This window comes from Triticum aestivum, chromosome 1A (genome assembly GCF_018294505.1).
Source record: "Triticum aestivum cultivar Chinese Spring chromosome 1A, IWGSC CS RefSeq v2.1, whole genome shotgun sequence".
NCBI classification, from domain to species: Eukaryota; Viridiplantae; Streptophyta; class Magnoliopsida; order Poales; family Poaceae; genus Triticum; species Triticum aestivum.
In genome coordinates this window covers 92,818,157-92,828,334 of record NC_057794.1, presented here as the reverse complement: position 1 = coordinate 92,828,334, position 10,178 = coordinate 92,818,157, and positions in this window count along the sequence as shown.

Here is a 10,178-nt window from a genome sequence, read left to right as displayed (position 1 = left end):
GGCTACGCCATGGCCGGCGGCGAGAAGCTTTCGGCCGCGATGAGAAATGGAGCTAGGGGACGGGAACGGAGGGGGCGAGCACATGAGAAGCAGCAGGGGCTCACAGCGGATCGACGGGTAGGCTCAGCGGCTCGGGGGAGGTCTTGACGACGGAGAATCGAGGACGGCGGCCGTCGGAGTCCGAGGAAGAAGACGGAGCTGATGGCGGCGTTGTAGTGGCTCCCGCGGGGCGTGGCTCGGTGAGGAGGAAGAGGGGGTCGAGGCGGAGACTCTGAGCGCGTCGGTGAGGCGTGGGGTGGCCGGTGGCCACGGTGGTGCGCGTCGGTGCGACGGCTATGCTCGGCGGTTGTGAGTAAGAGAAACGGAGGAGGGGGATAAGTGAGGGAGAATGCGAGGGGTTCCAGGGGCGTGTGTGGCGGCGTTGGGGATGTCCAGGGCGACAAGGGGGCAGCCAGGCAGGCAGCTGCCGGCGTGGCATGCCGCGGCGCAGTGGCTGTCTTCTCCTCTGCCTTCTGGCAGGAGGAAGAAGACGCCCCTGCCCTCGGTGGGCTGGGCCAGTTGGCTGGGCTGCCAGCTGGGCCGGCCAGGTGGGCTGCAGGTGAGATTACTCTCTCTCTCTTAATTCTGTTTCTGTTTTCTATTTATGTTATTTTGTTTTGATTTAGTTAAAATACTAAATCATTTTATAAAATTCTGCAAACTTTTATAGGCACTATCTGATTTAAACCGGCCCTCACCAAGTTTCAGAATAATTGGATCTAGCAAATATTTTATAAGAATTAGTAGCTCCAATTCAAATAATTATTGACATAATTCAAAGGCCCAAATAAACATTTCTGTGATTCCAAAAATATTGGTTTGAATTTTACCTCTTGCCAATATTTCCAGAAATGAACAGGAACATTTTCTTGGGTTTATTTGAAACAATTTTTAATGTTGATCATTTTTAGAAAAGATTTCTGAGGCTTTCCACTTTCCCCAATTCAAGTTTCAGAAATATATACATGATGCATGAGTGCTTGTGCAACTAGTTACAACCAATTCTAGGGCTGTGACAACTCGCCCCCACTAAACAAGAATCTCGCCCCGAGATTCAAGACGTGAGGTAAGAAGACAGAGGGACACAAGCTATCACAATCTTCACGATCCAGATGTCTTTCTCAAGGATGTTGATTCATTGCATCACCTTGATCTCGACGTCTTGCTATGAGAACTCCATCCAACATGACAACGGGAAGAAAAGGAGAATCTAGAGGAGTCGATCTTCTCGAAGATCGAGCAACCGACGATCAACTCACAGAACGAGACATAGTGACACCTGTCGAGATGAGACATGATACACACATCAAGAATGATGGAAATGAGCATATGACAAGGTTTACGTAAGTAGCGGAATTCCCACACCTAGGAGGGTGGTGAACGGTGTCAACGTAGCGAGGGGTTGGGTTGCCATGATACCATAGCAAGACATCTTAAGGAAGGTGACTCGCAGAAATATTCCCTTAAGTGGCAAAAAGAATTACTTTTGATACAAGGATCATTGACACTCTTTGAACCAGCCTAAGGCAAACCACAACAATCGTTTGGCGGAGTACGAAGAGATGGCATACCCCAACTAGAATGGATGATGTGGACTACCTTGTTGAAAACAATGCAATGGATGATTTTTGCTTATCATCGGAAATGGATGGGACCCATGGTAAGTCCACTTTTGAAGATGATCCTGAACAACAACTACTGAGGTGCAGGCTGGGAACAAAATGCAAATGTTGGGAATGATTCTGGTAACTGGGGAAGAGCTGAACAGTCGAGAGTGAGTCCACTGTTTGAAAAGGTTATAACCTAACCGAGGAAACTAGAGGCAAATCCCAGTTAACGCCAACGGTAAAACCTGGTGCTTGCGCGTGCTCTCAAGAACTTGAGTATCTCCATATTCGTCAAGGTTTTATCAATATCCGTGTCAAGGATCCTGGCAACACAACATACTACCATGATGAATGGTGATGGAGGATGCCGATGCAAAGGAAGATAACACTTTCTCAGATTTCACCTTAGCAAGGCCAAGGAAACAAAATCTGGATAATCGACCGAGAGACATTTAGCTCTCCGCTTCTAATGTTCTCCTTGATGTACTGGTTACCACGGTCATGCTTTAAAGCATCGGCATAGCCACCAAGCAGTGGTCGGACTTCGGAATACAATAGATCCATAAGGAACAACTTCTGGAGTAAATCCTACGAAATCCTTATGGGGAGGTGACCAACTTCCTCAATCAAGATACTACAATAATAGGCTTTCCGGCTAGGTGTGTTGGCCACGACATCCACGTTACCGGTTACAGAGAGACCAACATTATAGTTCTTGGAGTACGTTCCAACCATCATATCTACCTGAGATTCAGATCTAGTTGGTGTTAGGATATTCCAGACCCATCCAGTCTAGAAGGAAAATGAGAGTTTGCAACACAATTTGACGAGATGACGTTGCGAGATTCTCGGGGAACGAACTGCGATAGCAAGCTCCAAAACATGAGCTGGTTCTGCTACAACCCTGTGAACATGCTATCCAAGACGAGCATGACCACGTAGTAGTCTTATAATAACACACTATCGAGTTCAGGTGGGGAACCATCATCAAGGATTTTGAAGTCTTACGCAAGTCCATGGATTAGATCCCAAGCGTAGACTTCTTTTCCTTGAACAAGTCAATCAGTGGCTTGGTGTGCTAGGAACACATATGGAGTGGAGGTAATTAATCTACCAAACCATAGAATACTTCGCACGTATGCATGACTGATTTGGGATGATTCCAAGGGAAACAAAACAATCTTTCTCAAACTCACGGCGGCAACTTGCACCAAGTGCACATGAATTCGACGAAGTCACTTCTTCCATCCAACATATGCTTCATGAACGGGACACGAAGGCATTGCTTACAAGTTTTCAACACTAGGTTGATGTTCAACATGAATCATGGGGGAGACAAAATGCTGTTGATGGGCTCAACAACAACTCATCGGAATTTCCATATCATTGGACTTCCACCATCATGTGAACACGATGCTAGTATGGGTCCGACCAAAAGAGGTAATGGTGTATGCTCGAGGGATCAACCATGGTAAGACAACTTTACGAACATTGTTGGTTCTGATTTGATTTGACGATAGCCCATACTCAAGTCAAAGTTTTGACAAGACAATAGATCCAACAACTGATCACGAGGACCAATTGGTGAAGATATCATCTTTCTTAAACACATACACAACACAAAGATATCCCTTCAGGAAGAACCAAATTCGGCAAAGCCTTTTATCTTCCAACTCTCCAAGTTGCTGTTCAGCTTAACCAACTAGCTCAGGGGTATCCAACACAGATTCTTGGAGAAGGGGTGGTTTACAAGAAACCAGCTTGATCACGAGCTCAACATAACGGTCAGGTGACAACCAGGTAATACTTCCGAGAAGATATTCGGAAAATCATGAACCACTGATATGTTACTAAGCTCGAGATCAACCTTGCTTTTCAGGCAAGATGATATGATCAAAAGAGTGAGGGATTGACACAATCCTAACTCATTGATCGAAGGGTGCCCCAACAAAAATGGGCTAGGTAGCACGATCAGTCCTAGGATGGTGATTCAATAACCAACATGCTAAGGATGATGTTAATGCCCGTTAACTACCAAGCAACGCGGTTGCTAGGAGTATTGATTTCACACATCACGACTCACTTGCCGGTATTCCGGTTACAATAACACAGGAACCGAGGAATGAACAATGATGGCAAGCAGTATCACTGCGTCAAGAATTCATAAGAGAAGGTGCAATTCTCATGACTCTCCTGACATAAGGAGGCAACACTCCAAGGTAGAACAGAACAGAAGCTGGATTGGCATTCTGATCTGCGGAATACAACTGCTTTGACCCAATCCCAGAGATGGATGAGGTACTGGAGTTTGTTTCTCCTAGTCATTCCAGAATAGAATGGCTTGACGGACCACAAGAATAATAGGCATCGATGAGCAAAAATGCACACATACTCTTGACTATCAATTGATAGAAGATGGTCGGGATACAACTGAAGAGGAACAACTCGAGGAACATATAATTTTCTGAGTTGTGGATGCATAGATTAGTATGTCGAACGAGTTCAACATATTTCTTCTGGATAACCCATGCAGAGAGGTAGGACTGGCAGAGTCACAATTATGAATGGAGAACTCCTCAAGAGTACTCTGATTGTGATCTTTTGGTTCAAATAACTACTGCCATATTGGCTCATGGTATTGGAAGAACGATATACCACAGACCTCGAGGACTATCACAAGGGTTACTAATATCCTAAAGGAACTATCAAACACTATCAACATGAGGTAAGTAGGGTGAATCTCGGGTTCAAGAACCCATGAATAGAATACCTACCACTACATGGCATCACGGGATGCTTTTGAGAATAATGGCCAGAATCACACACTGGGGATACAAAACATGGCTAGATCACTAGGTGACTCACTAAAATACCTAGGGTCATAGTAATAGCTCCAACATATATGTCAAGGCAACAGAGTACCTCAACTCACCGATTAGTGTGATTAAACTGGCCCAAAAGGACATCGAGAATGGAAGGAAAAGGTTTGCAAATGCATCATACTATGTAGAGACCTGGCATGACTCGGACAGCATAACGGCTGTAAATGCTCGAAAAGATTTGAGACATTCTGCAAAAATGGTGGCATAACCACTCAACATCACAATATCAAGGTTCTGAGGCCAGTTATGAATATATGGAAGTAGTAGGAACTGAACTAAGGTTTGAACTCAACAATCCTAGGCAACTACGGTTTAGTAACACGTCATCCTGAGAGATAGAAGATAAGCCTAGTTCTTAAACCCCGTAGAAGAGAAGAGGATGACTCAGATCAGAAGGACATAAGGTAAAGGAGTAAAAAGAGCCTTATGTTCCCTTCCACAAACAATTCCCTTACATAGCTAAAGCATTTCTAGACTCGACTTCGACCAATTTGGCTTGGTAATCCTACAGGCAGTCAGGCTCTGATACCAAACCTGTCAGGACCCCGATTCCAAGTCACATCGATCTAGCCGGTAACACCTCATATCACTTTGCGGCCTCATGCACGGTATTCCCACGGGTGTCGCCTTACCATGGCCCGGGACCGTTTGCGCCTTTTGGCTCACGTATATGATAATGTCGCTAGCATCCATATGACAGAGAACCCGGGCCGACATGGCTAGTCGTGAACCCAAAGCGGCACTAACCTGTGGGGACATGCATACATGAATCACATCGAGCATGTCGGTCAGCAGCGTGTGAACCCGGGCTGTAGCACTGGGCTAGCAGGACTCTGGATGTCACCTCGTGACATTTCCCCGAAGGGACAGACACAGGAACGAAGTGAAACACATGCCGGCCAGTCAAGTGATCTGAGCAGTAGTGTTGGGCTAGCAGGACTCCGGTGAACTGGGCTGTAGCGGACTACTATGGCTCAAGGTAGCACTGGACTACATTTCCCCATAAGAGAGGCTGCCAAGGATAAACAACTAGATTGTCGGATCCCACACATACCAAGCATTTCAATCATACACACAATATGCTCAATATGTGTAAATACAACATGGCATCACAACATAACTCTACGACTCAAAGTATTTATTCATTAGGCTCCGAGGAGCGAGATATTACAAACATGGGTCTTATGACCCAACACATAGAGCATACAAGCAACAAGCACATGCGGAAGCTTAACTTGTCTGAGTACAGACAACTACAAATGAAGAAGGCTGAGAAGCCTGACTATCTACCAGATCCTGCCAAGGGCACAAGATCGTAGCTGAGGTATCAAGCTAAACGTCGAAGTCCACGCGGAACTACTAGCGAGACTGACGTCTCTCTACAAAACATAAAATAGGCAAACGTGAGTACAAATGTACCCAGCAAGACTTACATCAGAACTAGTTACATATGCATCGGTATCAACAAGGGGGGTGGTGGAGTTTTAACTGCAACAAGCCAGCTTTGACTCAGTGGCTAACCTGAACTACGACTGCAAGCAACTCTTTTGAGGTGGCGCACACGAGTCCACATATTCACCATTCAATACACCACTATGGATTCACTCCCGTCTCCCTACGAGAAGGCCATCCATAGCACTCACACTTATCTTGCGCATTTTAAAGTATCCACTTTCACTTGTCTATGAACTGTTATAGGCAACCCAGAAGTCCATTACCGCGGACACGGCTATTCGAATAGATGATGTTAACCCTGCAGGGGTGTACTTCTTCACACACGCTCTCACCACTTACCGCCGTTTACACGACATGTACTCGGCAACCTTCAAGCGTAAGCCCAACGAGGGTGTCGACCAGAGCCTACCTAAACACTCAAGTCTCTAGTCCAGGTTTATCGCCTATTCAGGTTCCATCCGCAGGGAGTCCGGCCGAGGTTTCCACATACGGCCCCGAACAATGTGTACAGGGTTTCGAGACACCAAACGGGCGCCCGGCATGCCCGGCCATAGTGTATCTACCGCAACATAGCCCACCCCTAGGGTTAGCGCTACGCACGGCCGCCAACACATATCCTATAAACACCAGAAACTAGTTGCAACTCCTGGACAGAGGACAAGGGTGATCAAGAAGCCGAGAGGGTCCATTGGTTTCGGGCCCAATGCGTGGTAGTAACTGTTTCATGGATCACAAACGTAGAACTCAGTTCCTAAGAACAGTTTCAATGAGACAACCCACCATGTACTCCTACATGGCCTCTCACCGCTACCTTTACCAAATCGTGTTCACACACTTAGCTCACACACAGTAGGACATGTTCATCACTGTTCCAATTCACCCCCGATGAATCAGACCTGACTCAACTCTAAGCAGTAGCAGGCATGACAAACAAGAATGAATGAGTAGGCACATCAGGGCTCAAACAACTCCTACTCATGCTAGTGGGTTTCATCTATTTACTGTGGCAATGACAGGTCATGCAGAGGAAAGGGGTTCAACTACCGCAACATGTAACAGTTGAATCGTTGTTGTACTAATGCAGTAAAAGAGAGCCGGAGCGAGGGAGTGGGATTGTATTGGAATGAACAAGGGGTTTTTGCTTGCCTGGCACTTCTGAAGATAGTATAGTTCTTCATCGGTGTCATCGAACTCGTCGTCGGAACCACGTCTATCAAGAGGGGACAAATACCGGCAAACAAAGAGGAACACAATCAATGTGATGCAACAATATGATGCATGATCATGACATGGACATATGTTGTTGGTTGGCCTAATGCAACTAGCAACAAGTTAAATGGAGTTGGTTTGAACACTAGGTTCAAATTCAAACTCCACATGTGGTTATTTAAATAACATTCATTTGATTTGTCCTAAACAGTGGCCTTAAGTTGTTCTAACATGCATGAAAATGGTACAGATGGATTCCTTGAATTTTTCTGATAATTTTTCATATATAATTTATTTCATTTGGAGTTACGGTTGATTTTCTATGATTTTTAGAAGTTTTGGACATTTTCTGAAATAAATAAATCATTTAAGATTTATTTAAATTCCAGAAAAAGGATTACTGCGTCATCTTGACGTCATGATGATGTCACCAAGTCAACAGGGCTGGTCCGGGTCAAACCTGACCAGTGGGGCCCACTGGTCAGTGACCCAGGGCTGGTTTCTGTGGCTAACGTGTGGGACAAGGTCAACGGTGACGTGGCCAGGTCAAACTGACCGGTGGGGCCACGGTCATTAGCTTAAATTAAACAGGGTATAACCCTGTGGTTAACTAACGGGTGGGGCCCGTCTGTCAGCGTCTGTTAGGGAGGGATTAGTGGTGATTAGTCTTAATTAAGCGACCACGTTAGCGGTCGACGCCGGCGACCAAAAGCACGGCGGTGGCTCGCCGGAGATGCTCGGGACGGAGCTACAGAGCATCGTTTCGCTCATGGTTTGCGGCTACGGCGAGCTGGGAGACTCACGCATCCAGCGGTGGCAACACCTCGCGCCGGGGTTGACTAAATCGACGGCGGCGGCAACTTTTGCGGCGGCCGGAGTTTGGGAACATGCGGGCACGAGGCTGCGATGCACTAGGGGGCCGGCTAGCGGCTGCGTTGGCCTCCTGAGGGCTTTCTAAGCACGGTGAGGCGCTCCTTTGTGAGCGTGCGCAGCTATGGCCACGGCTACACCATGGCCGGTGGCGAGAAGCTTTCGGCCGCGATGAGAAATGGAGCTAGGGGATGGGAACGGAGGGGGCGAGCACAGGAGAAGCAGCAGGGGCTCACAGCGGATCGACGGGTAGGCTCAGCGGCTCGGGGAGGTCCTGACGATGGAGAATCGAGGACGGCGGCCGTTGGAGTCCAAAGAAGAAGACGGAGCTGATGGCGGCGTTGTAGGGGCTCCCGCAGGGAGTGGCTCGGTGAGGAGGAAGAGGGGGTCGAGGCGGAGCCTCTGAGCGCGTCGGTGAGGCGTGGGGTGGCCGGTGGCCACGGCGGTGCGCGTCGGCGGCGACGGCTATGCTCGGCGGTTGTGAGTAAGAGAAACGGAGGAGGGGGATGAGCGAGGGAGAGTGCGAGGGGTTCCAGGGGCGTGCGTGGCGGTGTTGGGGATGTCCAGGGCGACAAGGGGGCAGCCAGGCAGGCAGCTGCCGGTGTGGCACGCCGCGGCGCCGTGGCAGTCTTCTCCTCTGCCTTCTGGCAGGAGGAAGAAGACGCCCCTGCCCTCGGTGGGCTGGGCCAGTTGGCTGGGCTGCCAGCTGGGCCGGCCAGGTGGGCTGCAGGTGAGATTACTCTCTCTCTCTTAATTCTGTTTCTGTTTTCTATTTATGTTATTTTGTTTTGATTTAGTTAAAATACTAAATCATTTTATAAAATTCTGCAAACTTTTATGGGCACTATCTGATTTAAACCAGAGGCCCTCACCAAGTTTCAGAATAATTGGAGCTAGCAAATATTTTATAAGAATTAGTAGCTCCAATTCAAATAAGTATTGACTTAATTCAAAGGCCCAAATAAATATTTTTGTGATTCCAAAAATATTGGTTTGAATTTTACCTCTTGCCAATATTTCCAGAAATGAACAGGAACATTTTTCTTGGGTTTATTTGAAACAATTTTTAATGTTGATCATTTTTAGAAAAGATTTCTGAGGCTTTCCACTTTCCCCAATTCAACTTTCAGAAATATATACATGATGCATGAGTGCTTGTGCAACTAGTTACAACAAATTCTAGGGCTGTGACAAAGACAATCTATGAGCGGGACTCCTCGTCATTGAAGCCAGGTTTAGGGGCTACTGAGGGAGTCCTGGACTAAGGGGTCTTTGGGCGTCCGGCCTATTATCCATGGGACGGACTGATGGGCTGTGAAGACATGAAGGCCGAAGAATGTACTTGTATTGGGATTGGACTCTCCTTGGCGTGGAAGGCAAGCTTGGCGACCGACTATGAAGATTACTTCTTATGTAACCGACTCTATGTAACCCTTGATTTCCCCTACGGTGTCTATATAAACCAGAGGGGTTAGTCCGGAAAGGATATACTCATTACCATAGTCATACAGGCTAGGCTTTTAGGGTTTAGCCATTACGATCTCGTGGTAGGTCAACTCTTGTAATACTCATATTCATCAAGATCAATCAAGTAGGAAGTAGGGTATTACCTCCATAGAGAGGGCTCGAACCTGGGTAAACATCGTGTCCCCCATCTCCTGTTACCATCGATCCTAGACGCACAGTTCAGGACCCCCTACTCGAGATCCGCCTGTTTTGACACCGACAGCCGGCCCTCCCCTCCTCCACTACTTTATATATGGGGGAGGGGGCACCCCATAAACACACAAGTTGATCTCTTAGCCATGTGCAGTGCCCCCTCCACTGATTTCCACCTCGGTCATATTGTCGTAGTGCTTAGGCGAAGCCCTGTGTCGGTAACTTCATCATCACTTTCAACATGCTGTCATGCTGACAAAACTCTCCCTCGTCCTTTGCTGGATCTAAAGTTTGAGGGACATCACCGAGCTGTACGTGTGTAGATCGCGGAGGTGCCGTGCGTTTGGTACTTGATCGGTTGGATCACGAATACGTTAGACTACATCAACCACGTTACTTAAACACTTCCGCTTTCGGTCCACGAGGGTACGTAGACACACTCTCCCCTCTCGTTGCT